Source organism: Pan troglodytes, chromosome 10 (genome assembly GCF_028858775.2).
Source record: "Pan troglodytes isolate AG18354 chromosome 10, NHGRI_mPanTro3-v2.0_pri, whole genome shotgun sequence".
NCBI lineage: Eukaryota > Metazoa > Chordata > Mammalia > Primates > Hominidae > Pan > Pan troglodytes.
Window position 1 is genome coordinate 9,529,311 of NC_072408.2, and position 27,673 is coordinate 9,556,983.

Genomic DNA, 27,673 nt, shown 5'->3' on the forward strand with positions numbered 1-27,673 from the left:
TAAAGATAATAAGCCATAAGACTTGGGGGAAAATGACTATTTAACTGCCTCCAGAATTATGGAAGACTTTATAAACATGAAAGTAATGGAAGAAGGCACAAAAGAAAAGACTGAGATTCAACTCATAAAAATAGAAAACTTTTACGCACAGAAAAATTACAGAAAGTTTTGGAAGGCAAACACACACTGGGAAAATGTTTATTAAAGTGGTAGACACAGGGTCAATATTGCTGCTGTATAAGGAGATCTTAGAAATCAGTTAAAGAAACACATCCCCATTAGAAAATTTGGCAAAGGACGTGAACAGATTTATTCACAAAATATAAACTACAAACTGGTAAATACATTTTGATTTTTAAAATCAGCCTCACTAGTAAAATAGAAACATAAATTAAAAGAAGATGCTATTTTTCACTTAATAAAGTAACACAGATTAAAAAAATACATTAGCAATAGGTGTGGTAAAATGGGCTCTCATATACTATGATAGAAATAGAAAAAAGTTACAACCTTTCTGGAAACAATTTAGCAATGCATATCAAGGTCTTTGAAATGTTCGTACCCTATTACCACTAATTTTCCATCTAGGAATTTGGGCTGAAAAATAATTAGACAAAGTTTTATATTTATGTATAATGATGTTCATTTCAGCTCATGTATAACAGCAAGAAAAGAGGAGAGAACCTAACATCAAAGGGGAATGTTTAAATGTGTTATAACTCATATGATGAGCTAATAAAACTTATGTTTTTGAAGCCAACAAGTTGAAATGCTCATTTCACATTAATAGCAGGATATAAAATATATGGACAGCATATGAATTTGAATAAAGTTTAAAAGGAAAATAAATATGCATAGTATCACATTTTTGTACAGTATAAAAATAAATTCAATAGTATCTTAATAAAAATTCTGGACCAAAACTAATGAGATAAATTTAGTATTAGAAATGCTAAGTTATGGGCTCAGCCTCAAAAAATAGGAATGAAAGAGGACTAACTTAACTATTGCATTTATGAAAAGGATCGGGGGGTTTCACTGCCCCAGGCTTGGTGTTGTGATTGTAGTCGAAGCTGACCTGGGTTGCCTTGGTGGCAGTCTGCGGTGTCCAGGTGGGGAGGTGGCAGTCCCTATGCTCTGTACAGTCAGGCTCGTCTGCTCTCCAAGTTTAAAGAGAAGCAAGGTGTGTCCTCCTCTCATGTTGGTCACATTCAGTGAGGGACCCCAGGGGAACCATCTGGAAACTGTTACATAAGGAACTGCAGAAGGATCTAGGGATGTTTTACCTGGAAACAAGGATATTTAGGGGCAATGGAATAGCTGATTTCACATACATAAAGGGCTACATGAGGCTGAAAAATCAGACTAATTCTGAGTAGCTTCAGGAAGCAGAACTAGATTTTGGGTAGGAGTGAAAGGGAGAGGCAGGTTTTAGAGCCATGTAAGGTGTAGTCAGGTGTTCATCTTGCAAAATGGTGAGCTCACCAGGACACAAAGCATCCTTGAGGAGTGAAGATGAGAGGCTTCATTGGGCAGAAGTTGGAATAGAAGGCATCAAAAGACCCAGCTGTAGGATTTCTGCAGTCCCATCATTGACTGACTGGAGGCCCAGGTGGGCAGAAAGAAGGCATTGAAGGGGCATAGACTCCTTAGGCCATTGGTTTTCAACCTTTACTTTACAACACAAGCACCTGAGGAGCTTGTTAAAACAGTGCTGGACCCCACCTCCATAGTTTCTGATTCCACAGGTCTCAGGTGAGGACCTGAGAATTTGCATTTCTGACAAGCTCTCAAGTGATGTTGCTGCTGCTACCACTGGTGCTCCAGGAATCACACTGTGAGAACCATCTCCTTAGGTCAAGAGCAAGAAATAAGGAGATATTCTTAAGCCCGATGGTACAGAGAACCTAGAAAAAAAATATGGCACACAGGAAGCACATACTAAATGACATATGCCTTTTTTTTTTTTTTTTAATCTCAGACTCTTGGACAATAGTGTTGAAACTTGTGGAATTAAATCACAGACTGGAGGCCGTTCTTTCCAGATCCACATTTCTACCTGGATGATGGGCTCTGTCACCAGGCCAAAGAAATTGATGTTGAGTATTAAAAGCCTCTAAGGGGAGCGGATGCTGCAATTTTCTTCCTTCCCCTCTTAGATGTTCCTAGATGGTGGGGAAGTTCATTGTCACTTAGAAATTCATGAAGGAAATAGAATATTGCTCATGGACTTCAGAATGGCCCATAATTAGCTCTTTTGGGTTTTGTTTTGTTGGTTGGTTGTTTATCATTTGTTGTTTTACTGGACCTTGGAAGGAGTCTTCCTCAGTGAAACCCCTCGTTATAAGAACAGATAGTATATGATGTAGACAACCACAGATGGGACCCCCAAGTTTGATGATGTCCTCAGTGTCCTGCAGTTATTCCAACAAAGATGCACAATTCCCGTCATCATCTCCATTCAAAGTAAGGCTCATTTATTTGAGCTTTCAGCTGATTGGTTTAGGAAGAGAACTGTGTACAGCCTCCCCCACATCTCCCCACCCCTTGCTGCTCTCTTCCTGAGCTCACTATGTCAGTGTGAGCAGACTGTGCGCCTAACACACCGGAGTCTGTTGCCATGACGCTGGGGAGAAATCTGGTTCCTATAGCAACATCAGGTTGACTCGTTGCACCTTATGACACAGGCAGATCTCCAGCAGGGGCTTCTTTGATCTCCAGTTAATCCAGGAGAGATGGACACATGTAGTACTGGAAAATATTACATTTTCCCACAACCCACCTAATCCTGCCTGCCTGCCTTTCATCCTCCACATTACCAAAATAATAATAATAAATAAATCCGCATTCCCTTTTTTTTTGGCAACCTGCAAAAATAAAGCAATGGATCACTTTAATGTTCTCATCAGATTAAAATGTAGTTTGAGGATCAATCCCTATCGCCTCCCTTTCCAAGGCCAATCCATCCGTTAGCATGCCCCCTGGCATGTTCCTCGAGGCCTGTCCATCTGGCCTGGCTGGCTGGTGAGAAGTCCTGTCAGCCGCAGGGGTCCAGGGACATGCCAGTAGTGCAATGGCAGCTCCCTGGGCAGGCCTAAGAGGCCAGGCTCGTTAGCAATGGCAGCAGATGGATGCGGGGGCAGCCCCAGGAGAGGCCAGCAAGTCCGGTGCCGAGAAGCTCCTTGACTCACCATCCAAAGGAATGCGTGGTGTTGGCTTCTGTATGTCACAAAGTGGGCAGCCGGCCTGGGGCACTCGGCACATTCCTGGTCTGGTCTGTGGCGGGAGAAGTGACAAGGAACTGGATCGTTACTGACAGGAAAGCATCTCATTGTTCTTTAAAGAGACTTTCAGTGAAGGAGGATCCATGATTTTCCCCAACCCTTCATTTGAGTGCCTTTCAGCCTTCCTTGGGGAAAACATCCATATGTTTTCTACTTATATTACTTACTTGTCACCCCTCATTCATTCAGCAAATGCTCACTGAGCTTCTCCATGTGGCAGGCTCCGTTCTAGACCCTGAGCACTGAATAACACAAACGGGGTTTCTCCTCTCCTGGCACCTACATTCTCATGGGGGAGACAGATAATAAGTAAAGAAAATGTCAGGAACATGAATAAACAATGGGGAGTTTTGGGGGAGGCTGCAAAGTGAGTGGTCGGCAGAGGTCTCCTGAGGTGACACTGAGGCCCGACTGCCCTGAGGAGCCTGCCCTGGGACAAGCTAGAGAGAGGGTGTCCCAGGCAGCATGCAGAGGCCAGCATGGAGCGCTCTGAACTGGGCAGAGCAATGGGGCAGGAGTTTGGCGTGGATTCAGGGGCCGCAGCTGTAGGGCTTGTGAGCCAGGGGAGAGATTGGATTTTAAGTGATAGATATGGGAACCATTGAAAGTATTTCAGAAGGGAAACAACAGAATTATATTCGTATTTATGAGTTTGCTCCAGCTGCCTTAACAAGCCCTCTTCAAGCCCATTTTCCTTTTGCCTTTCCATTAGTGGCGATTAAAAAAAGATATTTGCCACCCTTCTTAGGCTTGAAGGTGGTCTGCAAGTCAAACCTCATGCTTTTCTCCAGTATCAGTAAGCTCAGTCCCATTTTTCCTCTCTTGTGCATGATGAACTTTGTTATGCCAGCCTTCAAGGGATATTCCGAATTCCTTTTTCTTAGAATTCTAGAGCCAGCGGGGGCCTTACAGATCACTGGGTCCAGTCCTTATTTTACAGATGAGGAAACTTGGTTGCCACAGTGGTCAAGGGACCTGGCCCACATCACAACTCCGCTAGCCAGGGCTGGGCCTCTGGTGCTAGAACCCAGCACCCTCTCCCGCCCCACAACTAGTAGACAGTAGACTAGTAGTCTTCCCACGCGCACGTTTACTTACCAGTGCTCATTATTTCTTCTCTTCCTTTTCTGATTCATCTCTCTGCCTTCCTCTGGTCCTGTCATTCTTCCCTGGTATGCTGGAATTTTTTAGTAATGGACTGTTGATTGCAGTATGTGGGAAATTTGGCCATAAGTTTTGGTTCTATGTGGTTTTTTATTGTGGTGGCAATTGTTTTTGCCATTTTCTGCTTTGGTGTTATTTGTGGCTCCCATTGGGGCCTCCCTAAGCCCTGCTTATTTTCCCATGACTGGGGACTGGGTGTTATCGTTCGTAACTCAATATTCCAGCCGTGGCATTCAAGGCTACCAACCCTCTGCCTGTCTCAATAGCGGATCACAGCCCACGCCACATTGGCCTTCCGTGGGCCAGGCCTCAGGGTGGGAACTCAGCCAGGGTGGTTTTCCTACTCTGAGGCCTTGGTAGAGCGGTCAGGGCTCCCTGCTGGCTTACACCCACATAGCAGCTCCTAACTCCACAGTTTGTCTTCCCCTCTTCTGTCCACTCCAGCTCAGGGCCCCTTAGCCATTCACTCAGCAGACAAAGAATACTAATAGTAGGTGATAACCACTGCTGCAGGGATGACACATTAGCATTAGGTGACAAATAAACCATCTCCAGTCAACATTATCCCTGCTGCATCCAACCAGCACAGCCGGGAAAGCAAACAATGAGGCAGAAGCGCGTTTCCTCACTCTGAAAGGCATGCATGCACTGGAAGTTGGGTTCATTGGAGAGCAGGGTGGCTTCACATCGGGATCTGTGGCAGGACAGCCTCAGAGCTTGGCAGTGTTGTCTGGGAACTGGGCAATATCAATAATAAGGTGCTTCCAGTGACAGTCTACGTCTTTATCTTTACAAAAGCTTTCAGAGATAAGATTATTGCTCCAGTTTTCAGATGGGGAACAAAATGAGACAGGATTAGTGATTCTTTCAAGGTCAGCAGGCTGGGGAAAGTCAGGGTTGGGACATGAACCCAGTGCAGGGCGCACTTCTCACACACTGCCCTTCTCTCTGGGCAGCAGATGTGCATGTGCTGAGCGGCTGCCAAGGAGACAGGATGGTTGAGACTCTGCAGAAGAAGGGCTGGCGTCTTCCCTGTGCTGCCTCAGTGGGACAGGTTGGGCTGAGATCTGCAAGGTACAAGCAGGGCTTGCTTGGGGTTCTGATGAGAATAATGCCCAGTGAATGATGCCCGGTGTCGTGGCTCAGCAGAACAGGCCTGGCATGAGGCTCAGGAGATGCGTTTCCTGAGTCTGGCCCACCTTCGGCTCCTGTGGCACTGGGAGTACTCTTAAGTCTTAGCTCTCTGAACACCAAGTGAAGGAGTTAGCCTGGAGGTCCCCAACGTTACACTCGCTGATACCATTCTATGATTTACAAAGCTCTTCCTTGATGATCAGATGTTTCTTTTCCGAGGTATTTCAACTTCCCATTTATAGTTAGTATTGAAGTGCCACCTGTGGGTTTTCCAGGCCGCTGTCTCTTTTCTTTATACATCATACCCTAAGGATGCTTATTATTGCTGCTGTTGTTAAATCAAGTCCTTGTCTTAGTATATGTATCTTAACATATTGAGTTAGAGACAGTGCCTAACTTGACAATTCTGACAGTGTTGATATAATCCATGGAGAGTCTTTAGCCCACCTGTTCTGCCCAGAGCTCACTGGTAACTCAGGCTCTCTGCATGGCAAAGTGGAAGACGTTGACCACACCACTTGATTGGGAGCTGTCTTCCTTCCCTGGGATGAAACCAGTCAGGACCTTCTCACATGGGAGGAGTATCAAAGACTAAACCAACCTAGAAACAGTCCAAGAAGAACCAAACAACCAAGCAAGCAAATCAAAACGGGGGAAGAGGACAAGCAGGGCCCCAGGCAGTTTGGCTGGTGCCCAGCACAGGGCCTGGCACTAGCAGGTGTTTGAGAAACATTGAGTGAAATGACATGATTGCTCAGTAGAAGGAGCAGCCATGCTCAAGGCCAGAGTCGCCCCTTCAGTCTCAGCCATTGCTTGGGGAAGTGGTCTGTTTTTGCCATTAGAGAACACACTGCCATGGAGGACACTCTAGATCAGAAGTCCAGGTCAGAGTCATGGCTTTGTGACCTCCTGTGTGGCTTTGGGCAAGCCACTAAACTCTGAGCCTCTGTATGTGAGGACAAGCGCCCATTCTTCTTCTTATTGCAGAGTCCTCATAAAATACAACTGGATGATGCCCCCTGAGTACCTGTGCTTGAGGAGGGGGGCAAATAGCACCGAGATGGTGTCTTACCCACCTTTGTATCCCCAGCACGTGGCACAGAGCCCTCACTCATTAGGTTCTCAGCAAAAATGAGTGGGTGGTCGGATGGATGCACAGCTTAGGCGGACAGGTGGATGAATAAATGTGCAAGGAAGGTTCTGGGAGCTGCTGGCGGCAAACTTTGCTTGCTTCCCAAGGATTGTCCTGCCTTTCTGTAATAGGCTAGGGGGCTGTGAGCTGCAGTATATTTCTGCTCACAGGAGCCCTTTCCCTTGGGGAGCTATGTGGAGGGCAAGACCACCCCAAGAACCCCAACATGAAACCTTAACTGGGATTCTGCTGCTCTAGGCTAAGCAATCCTACATTCTTGACTAGAAGAGTGTGTCTTAGGCATACGTTGCTGCACAGAAAACCCCCCACCTCCTCCCTGCTTCACAGAGATGGGGTGAAAGATGGTGGCGCCCTAAGAATGCAGAACCCCTGCGCCACACAAAGCATGCTCGCTACGCCCACTAGCTGGCCAGGAATGGTAGGAATCGCAGGGACCATGATCAGGCCTTTTCTGCTGGGGCCACCTGCTGCTGCTGTTGTCACGTTCTGTGCTCTGCCGCCATCCTCTGCGGGGGTGGAGCCAGCATCTTGGCAGCCCCAGGGTAATAATTAGGGGAGGGGCAGCTCCCCAGCTGGTGCGGTATTTGAGGAGGGGCCTGGAGGAGAAGGAAGGGCTGGGACACGGCCAACAAAAGGAGAAATTAAATGGGCTGTCCTGGGAGCCCATAGTTAGCATTTAAACACCAGCATGAGCTGTGGGTTTCACTGAGCAGGGCTGTGTGCGGCCTCAATGCCCTCCTCTCCCGGCCCCCGTTCTGTTTGTGAGCACAAGCTGGGAGGACTCTCAGCAGAGCCCTAAGAGGTGATGTTGTCATGCCGAAGCCCAGGATTCAGGGGCTTTCATGCAGTGCAAGGACAAACATGGCGAACACCACATGCACCCAGCTGCAACAGCGCTGCACCCCTGACCTACTCACAGCCCTCAAGGAACTCACCGACCAGCCTAGCCTTACAGCGGCCATCACAGGTGTGTTGGGCCCCTGACGTCGAGGGATTTAGGGTTTTGTTTTATTTGCTGTCAGCATGGTTCACGTTGCAATTTCGATTGTGGGGAGACAGCCAGGAAATACGAAAGAAACACCCCATACCTCCTTCACCACAGCCACAGGTACTGAGCATTGAGCACACGTTATATGTTCTTTATCTCCTCCAGTCTGCACTGCTCACTTAAAAGGTGGGGCGTATTATCCCCGTTTCACAGCTGAGTAAAGTGAGGTTCACAAGAATTTTGTGGCTGGCCCAAGTTCACACAGCTAATGAGGAGGGGAAAGGATGCCAAGTGAGTCCGCCTGGCTCCTGGAGCTCCTTCTGCTTCTCCATGCCTTCTGAAGAACACACGAGGCCTCCCTGTGTCCTGTGGGAGAATTCACTGTCTCTACTACATGGGAAAATGTGAAAGAAGGTAGGCCTGAGTGCTCCCGTAAGCTTTGGGGAATGAGAGCTGAGTGAATTGGCCTTGCTAAGTGATCTGGCAATAATCTGGTGGTCTTGAGCCTAGAAGAGGGTTGGGGTGAGTGTGAAGAGTATGATCCCCCGCAGAGCTGAGTCATGACTTCTGTTCTGCCAGGAGCTCACTGGACTCCCATACCCTTCTTTGGACTTCAGTTTCTTCCAGTAATAATGATGATAAAGTCTAGAAATAATACAATTAACAACCACAACTGAGTAAATACTTGGGAATTAGTGAAGTGCTAGGTCTTGTGAGTAGATTCTAGAGGTAGAAACAGCCCCAGAAACACAAGCTAGAAAAAGAGGAACAGCTTCCAGGAGAGTTCCAGGCATCCTAAGGGAAGCACAGGCCTTTGCATGTGGATGGGTTCGAATGCCAGATTCCAGCACCCCTCTATGGCCTCTGCAATCTGCAGTCTTTTAAAATTGTTTTTACATTAGAACATCACAGGGTTGGACTGTGCTGCCACAAAAGCGCCTGTCTTCATTACCCATGATTCCTCAAATCATCAAACGTAAGCACATAGATGCCAACCAGTGTCTACGGGGTGTACCAAGCACAGGCCCATGGGAGCCATCTACCCTGTGCGGGCAAGAGGGGAGCAGTTGTCTATGGGAAATTTAAAAACAATTATAAAATTCACAGAAAGATGGTCTACTTTGTATTGTCATCATGGCCTGGCCATTCTAAATAAGGTCAGGGATAAAATACTCCCCGTGGGGGAAGAGTGTTCCCTCACCACTTCACAGGCTACTAAATCTTCATTGCTCGCGGCCATTGCTTGGTTGTCCTTGTTCTTTTTGTTTGTTTGTTTGGTTCCTTCCTTCCTTCCTTCCTTCCTCTCTCTCTTTCTTTCCTTCTTTTTTTCTTTCCTTTTCTTTTCTTTCCTTTCTTTGCCAATAGGCCACCATAGTCAGTTTCATGTGTCTTCCTGGTCAATCCCATGTTTACTACACAAATTTAGGTTTCTTTTTTGTGGTCGCATTTAGGAAACTACCTAGAGAATAGTGAGAAACCACAGGAGGGAAGGAGAACAGCGAGAAAAATACTGTTTTCTTTTTGTTGTTTACTCATAAATGTCACAGAAATATTTCAATTCCTTTTTGGTTTTGATAAGTGCTTTTTTAAACCAAGGCCTAAATCAAGGGCCTCTCTTGGCAATGTCCCTTTGACAGAACCGAGGGAGGGTGGTAGGGCAGGGAGGCACAAGCTGCAGAGGCACTTGTACTGTACAATTTTCTGGGTCCTGACTGATAAATTATTGTGCATCTTGCACGTGCTCTGACATGCAATACAATTTGTCCATGTAACGGTGATGATAGGCTGTCCCGGGCTAATAATCATGAACCCTTTATTTAGCTCCTTCAGCCTTTTAGAGAAATCTTAAGTAACCGTTCATATCCCTTTATCGGTTTTCTCTTCCACATTTTAGCATAAGTGGAAAAAGCTTTTAACCTTGAGAATTTTACTCACCCTGGGGCTGGGGACAAGGAAGAAGGCACGTTGTTAAAAGTGTACAGGAATTGGAGGATCTTGACGCTCCCGATAGAACAGCTTTTTCTTGGTCTGCCTCCTAGGAGTGTGAGGCTGTCTGGGTGGTAGAGATTGTCCAGTCCATCTCTCATTTTACTGGTGAGGAAGGGATGCAAGCCCTGAGACATAAGGAACTGGCCCATGGTCACATGGCACAGTCATCTGGAAGTGACATTGAGCTCCCTTCACCCGTTACAGAGAGCCTGCCATGATGCGGGACATAATAATATAATTAAAGACATAATATTACCAGCTCTCCTTTGGCACAGGTCCCCTGGTTCCCATCCCCACGCACGTGACGGTCAAGTCAGCTTAAGCACATGTTCAACACTCTGCCCAAATGGCTGGGTGTCCCTTGTATCCTTTTCTGTGTCCAAGTTATTGATGGTAGATTGTGTTCTCTGGAAGACAGATGCCGTCCTGGTGTGAATTGCTTCCTGTAGCATCTGTGTAGTCTAACCCTAACTTGCATGGTGCTTGCATGGCAATTTTTGGACTTGGCTTTGCAAGCTTTAACACGTGACGCTGCCTGTTTCTTTACAGGCACAATCTTGCAATTGAGGTGACTAAAAAGCAATACCTGGACAATGGTATTAGGATTCAAATATAGCTTCTAAAAGATTGGAACGATAGCAAGAGGGCATGCAGGCATTCCATCTGTGTGTTTAGGTGATAGCAAGGAGCATTCAGTTGCTCTCTGTCTGCAGCTGATGGTTTTCACCCCTCTGGGAGCCCTGTACTGACCTCTTCTGATAAACTGGGCTCTTAATAGGTTGGTTAGATTCCCAGTGTTTCCCCATCCCTCTTTCATCACATACACAAGGGGTTTGTCCAAGTGAGTATCAGAAAGGTTGTTCTTGGCTTAAGGCTGGCACGAAAGGGCTCTGCCAGTGAGCAATGTTAGAATTAAAGACATAATAATACTAATTAACTTCCCCATGCCTGTGATCTCTGCATTTATTATTTGTGTAGAGATAAAGCCTTAAATAACATGACTGGCCTCTTTGGGGGCCCTGCTTGGGAGTGGGTGGGGGGCAATGTCCTCATTACAGCACGTAAGATGGATGGTGTCCTAAGGCAGAGGCACATCACCAAGGATCACCTACGGAAGGTGCAACCTCCTTCCCAGCTGGCCCATGTGCTTTTTCCCAGCAGCACGTGGGATGGGGAGGGGGACTGAGGCGTTTGAAAGAAGAGAAGCAATTTCCAGGGATGTGGCCCTTTGCAAGGTCTCCACATCCATGGCCATCTGCCTTCCAGGACCTGCTGTGAACTGTGCAGCAGACACACTCAAGCTGGCTGCCTGTGGTTGTGGGAAGTCCCTCACTCCTCTGTCCTCAGTTTTGTCATCTCTGAATGGAGGAAGGGAGGTTAGATCAGCTTCCAAGAGTCCTTGAAGTTCCTGAAATTATATATAAAATGTGAATGTGTGTCAGGCATTTGTCAGGAGCTAAAAGGCCATTGCCTGTGATTCTCAGAGGTCCCTGAACCAAAGGCTAAGGGCCACCAAGTGAGATGCTCCCCAAGGATCCATCTTCCTCTTCCCGATTATGATTTTAGAACTTCCAAACCTAACGTGTGTTGTCAGCTCAGACAAACTCGGCATTCAGGTTGTAGAGACAGATGATGGATACTCGGTCAGAAATGCCCTATAAATTAGCTGCGTTAAAAGTATTGACCAAGTAGACTTCCAGGAAAGTTCCCCAAATATGGTGGTTCTGGTGTTCCCACCTCATCTGCAACAGCCCTGGGAAGCCTGGCTCCTTGCCTCCAGGTTATCCTTGATGTAAGGCCCTCCACCCCAGGACACTGTAGCAATCCTGGGGCTAACCCTGAAGACCATTTCCACTATTGGGCAGCCTTGGTGGTTTCCTTGTCGTAGAGAACAACCCAGTTTCCCCAGACTGGCTACCTTCTCATCATCTCACCATCTCTAGCTTTCACTCAGATAGAATGATCTCAGAGCAATCGGCAGCATTTCTCATTTGGAATTTTACTAACAAATTAATAATAATGACTTTGACTATGGGGATGCTTAAGAAAATCTCCCAGAGTCCTTGGAGGTATCCTGGGAGAAGATAGAAACAACTCTGAGAATCAGAACATCTGGGAGGATTCTGCAGATGGATCCCAGGGACAGCCCAACAATCAGAGGGCCCTCCTTCAAAGCAAGTGCTGCCTCTAGCCTGGGGCAGACCCATCCCTCTCTGTGTCATTTGTTTTCCCAAACATTCCCTTCTTAAACTGGGGTTCATGAAATCTATAGATGGAATTCCAGAGGGTTTATGAACTTGGAGAATAACTGGATCTGTATTGTCACAGGCTTCTAGCCGAAATTTCTCACGGTATTCCTTCGCAAATACAGACAACACACCACGATAGCATTAGCAGTTTCTGTTACTTTGTCCACCATTAGAAACCATGGATATTTTCTTATCACGTTAAGATGGTTGCAAATATCTCAAAAATATTGTTTGCTTTCAATACTACTTCAAAATTCTGGTAATCCACTAGATTTTGTTATTTAACATATTATCAAAGAAGCATGCATATTTGTGTATTACAAAATTGTCTTTAAATATTTTTGATATCTATATTTCAACATAACTGGCTTTATTTGCAATCCTTTATTTCCATTTAAGAACATTATTCTGAGAAGGACCTACAGCCATCATGAGAACCACCAAAGGCAGCCACGGCACAAGAAGCTTACAGACTTCTCTAAATTGGCAATTCACATTTCAATCCTGTGCTGCTTGTGTCTGAATCATATCATAGGGGGAGCTCTGAGCTTATGTGAACATCGAGGCTGTGGGAGACAGAAAGGAGAGATGTAGGAGCCAACCTTGTGTGTGCTGAGATTCGAAACCAGTCATATATCCCATAAGCAAATTGTTCCTGAACTGGCAAATCCCAGAATGTATTTTGCCCTGGGCACCCTTTACCTCCTCATTAAATAAGAAAATAACCCATGAGTATTTGAAAGGAACTTGCATCGATGTGGAACTGACTGACTTAGAATAGAGCTCATCTGAGATCTTGAGATGGGCTTATTGACACAACCGCCTTTCAGCTGTTCTTGAGAGTCCCACAGGATGGGGAAAGCCTTGGTATTAGTCACTGGGATCAGAGCTGGGAAGCTGCTTAGCTCTGGGCTCAGCAGGCTGGACCAAGGCCACTTGTAGGTAAGAGAGGCAGTGTTCCCTAATGCACTCTAAATCAGCTGGAACTAGTTTGTAATCCTGGATTCAAGTCCCAGCACTATCATTAATGAACTGTGTGATCCAGGCAAGTGGTTTATCAGCCTTCTCTTCCATAAAATGGGGTGCTGTGCTGTGTAGGTGTGCCTGGCTTGTAAGCACTAAACGAGTGTAGCTATTACTATGATCATATGCAAGCAGCACCTGTAGCATTTGGAAGGCTCAGGAAAAGAAGGGTGGGTGGGAGCAAAGGCGAACAAGAGCAGTGGAGACTAAAGTGGGTTGTCTTGTGGCAATGCTTAACCTAGGGGCCTGGAATTTCCCCCTTTGCCTGGTCTTACTGTCATTGGAATAATCGTAACCACTCCTGGGTGGTAAGAGACCAGCAATATAGCTGTAGTTCGTTGGGTGGCAGGAATGTGCCCTTTGTCCTTGGTTTCTAAGTAATGATGTCTTCATGTCCGGTTGAGCGAGGGGTCAGCTTCAACCCAACGATAAACCAGTGGAGTTATAAATGGAAAGCCTGAATTCCCAGACAGAGGAGGGGATCCAATGAGACAGCAGAGTAAGTAGGGAATTTTCACTGCCTCGTCTGCAATGATAATGTGAATAGCAATAATAATCATCCTAAGAAAGGATTTTGTCTCAGAGCCAAGGCAAGGAAAAGAGCCTTTTCCCATGCCTTGCTGGGGAGAGCTAAACACTCAAACCATGTCAAAATAGAAGGAACCAAAAATACAGTGAAGTACCCTTTGCCCCAGTGAGAAGCCAGTGCAAGACAACCCCCTGCAGAATGGGCCAGAGGGCAGAAGAAGAGGCCAGGGCCCAGTCCTGAATTTGTCTGTTGGTTCTCACTTCCTCCTTTAATCATTTCAGAAGAGCTGTTAATGAGCAGGAAATCTAATTGATTAGCATTTCATCCTGGCTTCCCTTTCTGCCAAAGGTGCTAATGAGCAGGGAAATCACAGATCCTTCGGATGCAAGGTACTTGAGAGGTTGTGAATGCATTTGCCACCCCTACATGGAGAACCTCATCTGAACCTCAGCAAACTGATAAGGACCACTCTGATTTTTAAAACCCTCCAGACAAGCTGCCTTCCTTCTGTGGATCACACACCACCCAGGTTGGCAGCAGTGCCACCAGAAACACTGTTGCACTCAAGTTCTCTCGCAGGTGACTCATCTGCATGCTCCTTGGCGGAGAATCGCGGGTTACTGTACTGTCTTTGTGTAAGAGTTCTTCATATTCTCGAAGATGTTTGTTACATCTTGTTTCTACTGTCTTTCCTCCAGGTTACACATTGTGCGTCTTTCACCCTTTCTGTGCAAGTTGTTCTTTCTGACCCTAATCACCTTATGTTGTTGGATCTTACTCAAAGTTCATCTACTTTGGTTGTGGATTCGGAACTGAGCCTAGAATCCATGAAGGACTCTAGCAAGAAGGAGCCCAATTAGAGGTCTCCTGGCACCCTGTTGTTGTCTCCTTTTTTTCTTTCTAACAAAAGCCCATGGTCAGTCTCTCCAGTTCATGACTCTTTTTCAACCCCAGCCTCCCTTTCTCCGTTTGTATACATGCCCTATTTTTCTTTTCCTGGTAGACAAACCTGCACTTTTCCTTCTCTGAACAGCAACAGTGAAAGGGAAGGGAGGTGGAGGGAGAGTAAGCCACATGGGCAACCTGCAACCTGGGTCTCCAGCCTCTTGCAGTCTTGGTCCTCACCGTGGCATAGTATAGTACCAGTAGAGGCACTGCAGGGACGGATGAACTCCATAGCAAGGCATTGCAAGAGGCCTTTGGAGAAATTCCTTTGCAATTTGAGCAAAGCCCACTCCTTGGCTTAGCAAATCTTTTTACTTTTTGGTCTGCTAGAATTTACTGCATGAGTAGTTATCCAGAAGGTACGTCTCTGTCCCATTCGGCTTTATTAGACGCCATCTGGAAAGGGGCTGGGAGTGGTCAGCCTCAGGGAGGGGAGCCAACTGACCGTGAAAGGAGGGAGATGAGAGCGAAGTAAGCGGAGTGCTCGCTCCCCAAGGATTGAAACTGCCTCCCCCGAGCTGAAGACTTACAAAGACATAGTCCAGATTCCCAGAGCAAATGAGGCTTTATACCCATAACAAGTTGTAATTTGAGTCACCGAGGAAGTTAAGAAAGTGAAAACATGAGCAAATGCCAGTGTGATGGAATCAGAGTCTCCATGCTGGAAGAGACTTCAGAGGGATCTGCTTGAGCTCCCTGGCTTTATAGACAGGAAGACCGGCCCCCTCAGATGCACACAGCCAGGTACTGCATGGCCGGGCCAGAGGCTTTTCTGATGCCTGCCTCCCTCTCCCGGCAACGGAACCTCATCACCTAGTTCTGATAGGAAAAAAAAAAAATGAGGTGATCAGAAAACAACTTCCTCAACTTTCTCAGTCTCCACCAGCAACTAAAATTGTTCCTGTATCCCCCTCACCTTATCCACTTAGCACCCCTACACCCAAGGGCAGCTAGGACCCGCTGCTGTCTCTCCATGACCTCCCTCCCTCTGTAGCCTTAGGTAAGTCCCTGGCAGCTTTTGCCTGGAAATTTGCAACAGTCTCTTGACGGGTCCCCCTGCCTCCCTCCAGTCTTAATTCACCTGTCACTCTGTGGCTGCGTTACCCATCTAAAACGCAAACCTGATAAAATTGCTTCTGTTTAAAAGTCTTGAAATCCTGCAATGGCCCCAGTGGCCCCTAGGATAACTATCAAACTCCTTAACATGGGCTATAAATAGGTGGTTTTCACCCCTGGGTGTACATTAGAATCACCGGGGATCTTTTTAAAATTACCCATGCCTGGGTCTCACCCGTAGTGACTCCATAGAGTGGGCCTGGGTGGGGCCAGTGGTGTCCTACAGCTGGAACCAGCCCCAGCGACTCAGGAGAGGCCATCGCTTCCAGGAATCTTATGAGTGGGTTGTTAAATGACCATTATTAAAAATTATACAAACTTGTAAGTAAGTACATTATGTTAAAAACAAAGGTAATACATACTCAAAAGTCAGGTTTGCCTGATGACTTTACTACCTTTCGAGGTAATTTCTATTGATTGTATCTGCTGGGTGGAAATACTATATAATGGTATGCTACTACACATCTCTTCCCAACTCTGCAGTCAGTGACATCCCATTGGTAGCTTGAAATTGACCATGGCATGAGTATTTACACCATAGAAATTGGCAAATGCTACAAATCAGCCCCCGCCCCCCAACAAGTCATTAAACATTGGTATCACTGGCTGCGGCTCAGGTATTTACATGATTTTTTTAAAGCTCCTCCAGTTGATTCTGATGAGCAGCAGAGTTGAGAAGCACCAGCCAGGATCTGACTCTTTCGGCCTCTTGAGCAAGCCTCATCTCTTAGAAAAACTCTCCTCTTCCCCCCAACTTTCTTCAGTCCTGCCACACACAACCAACTGCAGTGGCCCAAACACGAGTGCCATGTTATTTCTCATTCTGTGTTTTTACTCCTAGACACACTGATTCTTCTGCCTGGAATGCCTGTCACTTCCTTGTCTGCCTGGCAAGCACCTGTTCATCTTCCAAAACTCAGCTCAGTACTTTGTCCTGTGTGAGTTCTTCCTATACCTCCTCCCCACACAGGTTCACCACTCTGCCTCTGTGACCTGTATGTCTTCTCATTAAAGGGCTTTTAGAATTTTATGGTGCTTTCTGATTATGTGTCTCTATCTCCACCCCCATTAGACACTAAGCACCCGAGGGCAAGGGTGTGCCCTGTTTCTCTGCATCCCAGCCTGGCCATTAGACACTAAGCACCCGAGGGCAAGGGCGTGCCCTGTTTCTCTGCATCCCAGCCTGGCCATTAGACACTAAGCACCCGAGGGCAAGGGCGTGCCCTGTTTCTCTGCATCCCAGCATGGAGTGCAGTACCAGCATAGTAGATGCTCAGTCCGTGTTTACTGGATGGATAAATGAGCTAAACCAGGTTTCCTGACTCCTGGGGCAGCCTTCTTGCCACCCTACTCCTCCACCTGACCCAGCCTTTCTAAAGGCAGGAAGAGTAAGTTACTGCCATACCTGTGATGGACCACATTCTGGGCTTGCTGCTGCTAGACATGGTGTGAAGATGGTTCTCACAGCTCTTTTAACAATAAGACTTTTTAAACTGACTTTAGTTTTTCCAGGTTTAGAATTCTGTCCATTCATTATTCATTCAATAACATGCCAACATTATTCCAGGCCTAGAGATGCAGTGGTGTGCAAGGCAGGGGAGGGCACTTTCTTCAGAGCACTTTCAGTTAGGAGGTGACTCAGATGATTAAAGAAGCAATGACTGGCTGGGTGCAGTGGCTCATGCCTGTAATCTCAGCACTTTAGGAGGCCAAGGTGGGTGGATCATTTGAGGTCAGGAGTTCGAGACCAGCCTGGCCAACTTGCTGAAATCTCGGCTCTACTGAAAATACAAAAATTAGTCAGGCGTGGTGGCAGGCGCCTGTAATCCCAGCCATCCAGGAGGCTGACACAGGAAAATCGCTTGAAACTGGGAGGCAGGGGTTGCAGTGAGCCGAGATTGCACCACTGCGCTCCAGCCTGGGCGACAGAGCAAGACTCCATCTCAAAAAGAAAGAAAGAAAGAGAGAGAGAGAGAGAAAGAAAGAAAGAAAGAAAGAAATGACTAATAAGTGAACTAAGAGCGAAAGAAAGAAAGAAAGCAATGACTAATAAGTGAACTAAGAGCTATAGCATGGAAAATGCTAGGCTCCATCTAGGGTTAGCTCCTAGTCTGTGGGGTTTCATGAAGGCTCCCCAGAGTAGGTGGAGCCAAGGGCTGACACCTGAGGCAAAGAGGAAGGTGGAAAGCTGTTCCCTGCAACTGGAAGATCCTGTGAAAGGGCTCCAGGGCCAGAGAGAGCTCAGCAGCTGCAAGGAACAGAAAGAAGTTGCCACAAAGCCTGTGAGGAGTGACAGCAGAGGGGCGAGGGCAGGAGGGGCTTTGGAAGCCATTTTCAGGAGTCTGGATTCTATCCTAGGAGCAGTGAAACCCCACTGAGGCATAAAACCAGGGAGCCCCCTTACCAGATCTGTGCTAAGAGAACTTGCCCAGATCAGTGGCCCAGGAGAGATGAAACTAGAGAGCAGGTGACCAAGCCTTGAGTAGGGAAGAGGCTGCTGCAATGGATAGAAGGGAGGGGTTTCAGAAGCAGAATCATGTCTCACTTATATGTGGAATCTAAAGAAATGAAACTCATAGAAGCAGAGAGTAGAAAGGTAGTTGCCAGGGGCTGGGGGGCTGGGGAAAATGATTTGGGTCAAAGTATACAGAGTTTCTGTTGTAAAATGAGTAAGTTCTAGAAAATAAGTGTGCAGCATGGTAACTATAATTAATAAAAATATACACTTGAAATTTTCTCAGGAAGTAGGTCTTATGTGTTCCCACCACATACACACACAATTTGCTATGTGTGGTGGGCACATGTAAGACTATGGTGACTATGAGGTGATGGATATGTTGATCACCTTGGTTGTGGTAAGCACTTCATAGTGTATACCAATGTCAATCTTACATCTCAATAATATGCAGTTGTTATTTGTCAATTATACCTTAATAAAGCTGGGGAAAAATAAGAGCAGAATCATGGAACATCATGACTGGATTTGATGATGGAGGTGAGGGAAGTATGAAGAATCTGAGAGAGGTAGGGAGAGCTGATCAGTTCGTGGTTCATGTTGGGTTTGTGGAGTTTGCAGTGCCTATGATGTATCCAAGTGTAGTTGATCAGTTCATGGTCCATGTTGGGTTTGTGGAGTTGGCAGTGTCTGTGACATGTCTAAGTGCAGTTGATCAGTTCATGGTTCATCTTTGGGTTTGTGGAGTTGACAGTGCCTATGAAATATCCAAGTGCAGTTGATCAGTTCATGGTTCATCTTTGGGCTTGTGGAGTTGGCAGTGTCTGTGGCATATCCAAGTGCAGTTGATCAGTTCATGGTCCATGTGGGGTTTGTGGAGTTTGCAGTGCCTATGACATATCCAAGTGCAGTTGACCAGTTCATGGTTCATCTTTGGGCTTGTGGAGTTGGCAGTGTCTGTGGCACATCCAAGTGCAGTTGATCAGTTCATGGTCCGTGTTGGGTTTGTGGAGTTGGCAGTGTCTATGACATATCCAAGTGCAGTTGTCTAGGAGTCACTTAGAAATTCAGTTCTGGAAATTTGAGGAGAGATGTGGGAGAGAAATGTAGATTGGGGTCATCAGTGTATGATAACTGAAACTATAGGAGCAAGGGTCATTCATTGTCTAGGAAGAATGACTAGGGTAGGAGAATAGGACATCACATTTAATCAATGACCAGCGTAGACAGAGCTAGTAGCAGCAATGAGATGAGTGGCTAGAGAGGTAGAGAGAAAACCAGGAAAGTGTGGAGTCATGGAAGCTAAGGAAGATGGTGTTGGGAATAGAGGTGGTGAACAGAGTCCCCTGTTCTTGCTGATAGGAGAGGTCAAATGAGATAAGGACAGAGGCGTGGCCTTTGGATTCGGAGATGTGTTGATCACCGGTGCACTTGGCAAGCATGCCAGAGGAGTGCTGAGGCAGAGGTCAGGGCACACTGTGCCAAGCAGTGGGAGGCAAGTGATGGAGACAAGCGTCTGAACTCTAGGACACTGTGCTGGGAAGGAGAGGGGTGAAAGAGGACAGTTTTGGGATCAAGGGATATCTTCTATTTTTGTTGTCGTTTGTTTTGAAGTAGGAGAGGCAAGCTGGCTAAACTTTAAGTAAAAGGGAAGATTGTGATCCTGTCCTCTGTGAGTGAAGGAGAGCATCCTTTTAATGTGATCAGTGCCAGATGTCATCTTACAAGCCCTGTGTCTAACCTGATAGGCATTTAGAGTGGCCAAGGCTTCCTGGACTGGCCTCATTTCATTGATGACTGCTTTTGCAGAGACTCCATTGCCTCCTAATTGTCTACACTTGGGGCCTCCATTTTTCTGTTCCTTGGCAGAATTTTAGAAGAAGCCTCCTGTCACCAGCCTTTCGGAGTCCCCACTGATACTGGTGTGTGTGCTCCTGCTGTGGTGCCGCCCACCCACCCTCGTTCTTCCAACCCTCCGGCACTGAATCCCTCCTTTCACTCCCTCTGTCCCCTGGGCAAGTTCCAACTGGTTACAGTGAATTCCCGTATTTCCCTCCTCTCTTACTTCTCATTTGTCAGAGTGCACAGGAGGCTGCCTGGAATGCCCTCTACTCCCAGGCTGAGGAAATTAAAGTAGCTAAATTTTTATTATAGCGTCTCTCAAGAATATTTCTAGAAATCAGAGTCGTTGCACCTTACTACTGAATAGAAGTTGAGGGGTTATTTGACCCATTCCCTTTAATTCTAGGCAGCTTGATTTCCAAACTCTTTGTAGGTACATCTTCTTTAAGATTTCTATATAAAAGGTCCCCCAAGCCCAGCCCTTATGACTAGGGTGACCATGTAATTTTGCATTCAAACAGAGATGCCAAAGGGGGCCCTGACCAAACAGGACTTGGGAACCCAGGTATGATCTTTGGGAACACCAGAACAACAACCAGTGTAAATGAGGACTGTCCTGGGCTAGCCAGGACATACAGTCATCCTGCCTGTGATGAGTAATGGGGGACAGAACCCGAGAGACTCTTTTTTGGCTAGTGCTTAACATTAGGGGACAGTCACTGAGCATTTACTATGGATTAGGCATTGTTCCAGACACTAGAACCGACAATAAGATATAATCCTTGCCTTAAAAAACTGTTGGGGAAGAAAGACACAAATAAAATTTGCCATAATTCTGTGTGATAAGTTTTGATTTCAGCTTTGGTAAGTAATAGCTTTATGGACGAAGTGCTTTGGGAACAAAGCAGAAGAGGGATGAGTTTGGAGGGGTTCGAGAATCAGAGGAGGTGACAGGAGAGCTGGGCTTTGAAGATGATCAGGATTTCTTGGGGAATAGGGCTGCAGGAGAGGGATTGTGTGCCAAGAGTGTGGAACAAAGTCACAGTGGGTAAAAGAGAGAGCAGGAGCTAAAGCTGGGAACTGGACAGGGCCCTGACAGGACCCATTCACCTTCTGGAGGCATCATTCATTCTGTGCATTTGTGATCTCTTTTTGCGTGAGTGCAAGGTCTGAAGTGGCCTGTGGCATGCTGGAGCTTAGTAGACACATCTGGTGAAGGTGTGGAGAAGGCCAGAGTAGGAAACCACTAGAAGTGGAGAGGTCACCTCAGAGACTCTCCACACAGCAGTGGTGGTGTGGTGGTTCTGAACCAAGGCAGGGTCAGAGAGGACAAAGAGGAGGAGGCAACTCTAAGAGAGCATTTGGCAGCTGAGACGATAGGACGCAGTGACTGACGTGGAAGGTGAGGAACGCAAAAATGCCAAGATCAGACAAGCCTGCTTCGGAAGACCAAGAAGATGGGGTTTCCCTTCATTGAGACAGGGAGCAGGAGAGCAGCTAAGTCTGACGTCACCAAAGGCCGTTTGGGGCATGTTTGGGTGTTTGTGGTGCATCCACACGGACACGTCCATTAGGAGTTTGTATCTATGGATCTGGGGCTCGAGGGACAGATTCATGTCAGAAATACTGACTCCTCGGTGCACTGATCGAAGATGTGATTGTAGATGAGATGACTCAGGGAGCAAGTGTGGAGCGAGAGGACTTGGGAACCCAGGGTTGATTTTTGGGCAACGTCTAACCCCAAAGAAAGGGCAACCATGAAAGGCTGTTCAGAAGCAGCAGTCAGCAGGGTGGGAGGGAACCAAGAACAGGACTGTCAGGGAAGCCCGGAAGGAAGCAGGGTCAAGCTGGGAATGCTGGATGAGCAGTTTTCTTGAAGTCACGGGCAGGAGCCATGAGAGTGGGCGGGAGGCAGAGAGGAGGAAACAACAAGGTGTAGGCTGCTCCTTCTGAGTGCTTGAAGTGGGGCAGAGACAAGGTGTGAAGATGGAGGGTGAGCTGGGGTTTAATTGAAAGTATTTCTTTTCAGGTTAATGGAGTTTTAAGGAAGTCCCTTTTTACAGTGACTTCTGAAAGAACACCCACTGTGTTTGCCCTCTAGACCTGGGCTATCGAATCCACTAGCCACTAACCAAGTGTGGCTATTTAAATTTAAATTAATTAAAATAAATAAAATGTAAAGTTCAGTTCCTCAGTGGCACTGGCTGCGTATCAGGTGCTCAGCTGCCACGTGGCTGGTGGCCACCATGCTGCACAGCACTGGCACAGAGCGTTCCCGTGTTTGCCAGGAGTTCTGCTGGACAGCCTTGTTTTAAACTCTGCGTTTCACCATCTTCCTAATCCTGCCGTTTGGAACTTAGTAGAGTATATAAGCCCAATCTGCTTATCTAGTTTCCAAACCTAGTTCTGAGGTGAAGAAAACCAGATGGTATTTTTATCATATAAGCTGAAGAATTCTTACAATTTTCAAGTCAACATTTTTTTCAGGCATTGACCGATAATAAATTGCTCCATGTTGTTAAACATAAGAGAGAGAAATGTAAACGTGAGAATTATTTCTACTGAGCCATCTATTTAGTCTTTCCACAGCTACCATCATAACCACTTCCATCTGATCATTAGCTTTTGTGCATCTACAGTAACTTCATTTTTCTATTTTTTTGAAAGTTATGAGCTCATTAGGGAAATTTAGCACCATAGCCCCTTCCTTCCAGGAAGCTGCAGAGGCCCTGCTATAGCTTTCACCCGTCTGGGCACCTAAGCAGACCTTGTCAGCTGCTGGGAAGAAAAAGCATCTGATTTGCCAGCCCCTCGCATGCATCCATCAGCCGGGGGTGGGTTTCTGAGAAACCGTTGTGTCTGGGCCCAAGCTCAAAGCACACTTTTCATTCCTCCCTGAGCTATTTTCCTTATTATTCTTTAGAGGGGATTTGTCATGGGGTGATTTGGTGTCTCCAAGATACCTGGGTTTAAAAAGGTCCTTTGCATTATTCTGCATACAGCGGGACCTGAACTTGGGCTGGAGGAATGTTGCTGATGCCCAGGTGGGAGGCAGAGGATTGTACCTGAGAACTTTTCCTGTGGCCTTTACCTGGGGGAGGAGAGCATTGTTGGCAGAATGTTCTCAGGGCTGGCCCCATCCCACATGGATGTGTTCATGGATGAGTTCAGCAGAAGTATGGCAGCTAGGGAGCTTTTCTTTATGTCCATCTGGGCTTTGCTATTTGGCTGAAATTCCTGGACCAATCCTTGTGTCCGTAAGAACCCTGTGTCCTTACCTTGTGTAGACTGTTGACTACTGTTAACCCTCTAGTATTAGCACAGCAAAGTACTGTCGTGCACTTCAAGCCCCTGTACAAACACATGCCCCTCAGCCAGACCTCACCCTGGGAGCTGCTCCTGAGTCAACAGCCCTTGAAAGTGCACTGTCCTGCCTCGTAGCTGGAAGCTAAGGCTGCAGCTTCATCTCCCGTGGAAACCTGGGCTCACTAGGAGGGGCAAGGCCTCCAGACCACTGTCTTACCATAGAAGCCGCCTAGCAAACTGCAAACCAAGCAGAAAATGCAGGCTGGGCTGAGGAGGCCTCTAACTGATCACCAGCCAAGCAGAGAAGGGGTGAGTGGCGTGTGAATGACTGCTAGCTCTAGGCCTGGACCATGGACTCAAACCCTGCTGGCTGGCCCTCCACCATCTCCTCCTCCAGTGAAGACTGTGGCGTCCAGTTGTGAGGCTAGAGTACACGCTTCTGACTGTGGAATCCTTCTCATTTTCTGGCTCTGCCATCCACTAGCTGTGTAACTTTGGGCAAGTGTGGCCTGACAGCCGAAAGCTTACCCCCACTCCTTGCTAGCTGTATAGCTGGGGGCAAGCCATAGAACTTCTCCGAGCCTCTGTTTCTAGTCTGCAAAAGAGGATAAAAATACTTACTGTGCAGGTTGTTGCAGAGATGAAATGATGTTTATCAAACGCCTAACACGAAGGCTCTGTAGATGCTGGTTCTCTATTCTCTCTGGTTTAAATCCTTGGCAGGTACTGGTTTTCTTACTAAGAAGGTTATAAGATCAAAATTTCTTATTTTGGGGAATTAAAATTCAGGAAAGGGTTTACATCTCTGAATTAGGCTGAAAAGGGACACTGGGGATTGGGCGTGGAGGCTCACTCCTGTAATTCCAGCACTTTGGGAGGCTGAGGTGGGAGGATCATGGGAGGCTAGGAGTTCAAGACCAGCCTGGGCAACATAGCCAGATCCCATCTCTACATGTCTACAAAAATTAATATAAAAATTACCTCTGTCATGGGCCTGTAGTCCCAGCTACAGGCTAAAGCAGGAGGATCTCTTGAGCCCAGGAGGTCGAGGCTGCAGTGAGCTATGATTGTGCCACTGCACTGCAGCCTGGGCAACACAGCAAGACCCTGTCTCTAAACAAAAAAAAAAAAAAAAAAAAAAAAAAAAGGAAAAGGAGGGACACTGGAGAAGAAGCTCCACAATTTTCCAAGGTGCCAGGGTGAACCAGCGCGGGCCAGGCGGAGGCCTGTCGTCTGCACTCCCACATGGCCCTCCTCCTACTCCTGATGTGGCTTCTCTCTGGTATGGACGCAGGAGCTGGTCCCTGGCCCACAGGAGAAACTTGGACGCAGCCATGATAAATGCAGGCTTTATAATCCAAGAGCTTGAAAAGATAAGAGTGACTAATAAATAAAAATTTCTCCATTTCTTCATGCTTGATTTTCAAGGGAAGATGTAGAATAAATTTGAGCCACCTTCCCCTGCAAGTATACCTTTAAATATTAAATATTTTACTTAATTATAAAATCCCCTGCTGTCTGGAGAGAATGGCCACCTTCTCTCCTTAGTGGAAATGATGTCATCTCATTTACTGAGTTTGTGAATGTAAAGTGTTTTCAGACTGTAAAACCCTGGATGGGGTTCTGGAAGGCCTCCTCTCTGGGCCCATCCAAAGGGGTCTTCAGAAGTGCATTGGTGACAAGAATGGCATCACGTAGGAAGGGCCCCAGGTATAGACGGATGGGCAGTGGACACCTCTGTCAGGAAGAGTCTTCCTTATCCAGGGCTATCAGGATCAGGAGCTAGAGCCCACGTTTGGAGAAAACACAAGAAGTAGTACCAACCCAGTGAGTCTCGGGTGAGAGATCGGAATGGTTTGGTTTCCCATCTCTAACTTGGCCAGATGTACCATAAGCTGTATCTGCAAAGCCAGTGTAAGGCTAGACTTAAGTTCAATTAGGATCCAAATTCTTCACTGTCAACTTGTCTAAGTTTTTGTTTATTTCACTTAGTTTCCTAGTGAAATTTTCATTTGAAAATTCCCAGCCTTATTTATTTATTTATTTACTTATTTTAATAGAGACAGGATCTCACTCTGTTGCCCAGGCTGGAGTGTAGTAGCACAGTCATAGCTCACTGCAGCCTCGACCTCCCAGGCTCAAATGATTTCCTGCCTCAGCCTCCAGAGTAGCTGGGACTACAGGCAGGAAGCACTGTGCCTGCACTCCAGCCTTCTTTTCTTTTCTCTAGCTTTTTTTTTTTTTTTTTTTTAATATTTGAGACAGAGTCTTGCTTTGTTGCCCAGGCTGAAGCGCAATGACATGATCTCAGCTCATTGCAACCTCCGCCTTCTTGGTTGAAGAGATTCCCCTGCCTCAGCCTCCCAAGTAGCTGGAAACACAGGTGTGCACCACCATGCTCAGCTAATTTTTGTATTTTTAGTAAAGATGGGGTTTTGCCATGTTGACCAGGCTGGTCTCGAACTCCTGGCCTCATGTGATCCATCCACCTTGGCCTCTCAAAGTGACCAGCCTTATTTTAACTGAATAAAGGGAAAGGGGCTTTTTTTTCCATGACCCTGAAGACAGAGGGACTCAGTGCGCCCCCAGTGGCCAGAGGCTGTAGTTACAGGGAAAGCAAGTCGGGTCCCTCTGAGCCTCTGGAAGAGCCAAGTGGCTGGCTGCTGGAACCATCCAGGAGAAACCAGATTTTCCAGGCTAGAGCTGTTTCCTTTTTCCAGTCTGAGGCTTCCCATGTATTCCTTTCAACGCAGCACCTCTATGTGCATCCCTGAACCCTATGATCTGAGAAAAGGTAGCCGAACCCCCGACTTTCTCTTTTGCATTGACATTAGCACAGATCTGAGCCACATGAGTAGTTGCTCATACCATTATCTGCCTTTGGTTGAGAATTTAGAAGGTGCTAGGCACAAACACACGTCATCTTATTTAATCTTTACAAGCCAGGATCCGGTACTAGGGTCCCCAGTGTTCAGAGGGATTAATTTGTCAAGATCTCACAGTGAGTAGATTCCAGTCTACCTCACTGGAGCCTGGTGCCCGTCCCCATGGTCTGCACTCCTGGTGTTGAACCTCAGCAGGGGCCGTCCCTGGCCTGCTGAAACAGTTCAGCTGACCAGGAAGTGTGTGTGCATGGTGTCTTTTGTACAGTCTCAGCCCCTGGGTCTGACACTCTGATGGTCTTTTAGGGTGCTGGGTTATTTCCTGGGGTTCTATCTGTGCCAAGTTGTGTATCTTTCAGTGACACACATCTGTTCAAGCCTTCTGAGTTGGGGAGCAACAGAAAGAGGTGAAGAGAGAAAGCACTCTGGGAAACATGGAAATATTTTTGCAGCCTGATTGTCTCTGCATGCAACACTAGCAAAGCTGTTTCTGCTCCCTTTCGGTGTCCGAGTCAAGGGGACGAAGAGGCCTGCCCAAGAAGAAGAGGGATGATTTTTCTCTTTCTGTGGTTGGGGGCAGAAAGGCGATCCGGCTGCCCAAGTGGTTCAGGTCAGGCTTAACTCGGTCTGTGGCCTCTGGCCTGGGGAATGTGCTGAGCTTTGATTCAGCTAAGCAGTGGCTTGCTGCCCAGGCCTGTGGTCCTCCAAAACACCAGCTGAGGATCCCAAAACTTAGGGCCCTTGTGAACAGGGTGAGTTGTTGTCACCAGGACTTGCCCTGTCACCACCTATTACATTTTCTGGGGACCCAGCAGCCCCTGGCCTATGGCCACACAGCAGGCGCCTCTTGGCCAAGAGCTCTGGCATGAAGCTAGGCCTCTCCAACTATTTAATGTTTCATTAGCGGTTTTCTAAAGGCATGGGGCCAAGCCTGGCCGAGCCACACCATTCAGAAGTACGTGAACACTTCATAAAACCAAACTGTTGAAGGATCCCAAACCCAGGAATCTGGTCACTTGGAGTCCAGGCTGGAGGCCCAGGGCAGGCTGCTGCACTGTCTCAGCTCTTTCTTGGTCTGGATACTTCTGGGCCACACATCTGTCTCTCAAACTGTTTAGCCTGTTAGTAGTTCTAAACTAACTTCTAAATAGTTCATATTTGGGGTTCACCAACCTCTTTTCATATCTGATGAAAGCTTTGGACTTGCCCCAGAAAGAGACATCCATGCACATATGTACAACGTCGTGCTTAGAATTGCAAGGTATTCACAAGCCACACTCTAAAGATCATCAGTGGATCCAAGTGGAGAACCCCTGTGCTAAACCACACTTGCTTCCACACTTAAACTCTGGGGACTGTGGAGTGTTATCCATCAAGAAGAAGAGTAAACAGGTATTGGGTTTTGTTTTGTTTTGTTTGGCTTTTTGCTTGTGTCTTGGATTTTGAATAGAAGTCCTTGAGTGGTAGAATGGGGGCTAGATCATTAGAATCACTCCAGACTTCACAGGTAAGAGTGGGAGCTCAGTTGAGTGACAGGCCCATCCCAGACACAAAGTCACTCCAGGGCAATTATTCAGAGCCCCCAGGAGCTTTCGCGCTCTAGGAGCAAGTCAG

At 46.9% G+C, this 27,673-nt stretch overlaps 1 protein-coding gene and 1 long non-coding RNA gene across 51 annotated transcripts in view; both read left to right on the top strand.

Annotated features, from left to right (window-relative positions):
• CACNA1C (calcium voltage-gated channel subunit alpha1 C) overlaps positions 1-27,673 on the top strand; it is a 723,808-nt gene that overhangs the window by 393,675 nt on the left and 302,460 nt on the right. The gene's annotated exons all lie outside the window — the stretch shown is intronic.
• LOC107967404 (uncharacterized) lies at positions 7,346-16,602 on the top strand. The gene is made up of 2 exons (XR_008538211.2): positions 7,346-7,702; positions 16,416-16,602. It is a non-coding gene; the product is annotated as an uncharacterized LOC107967404 (long non-coding RNA).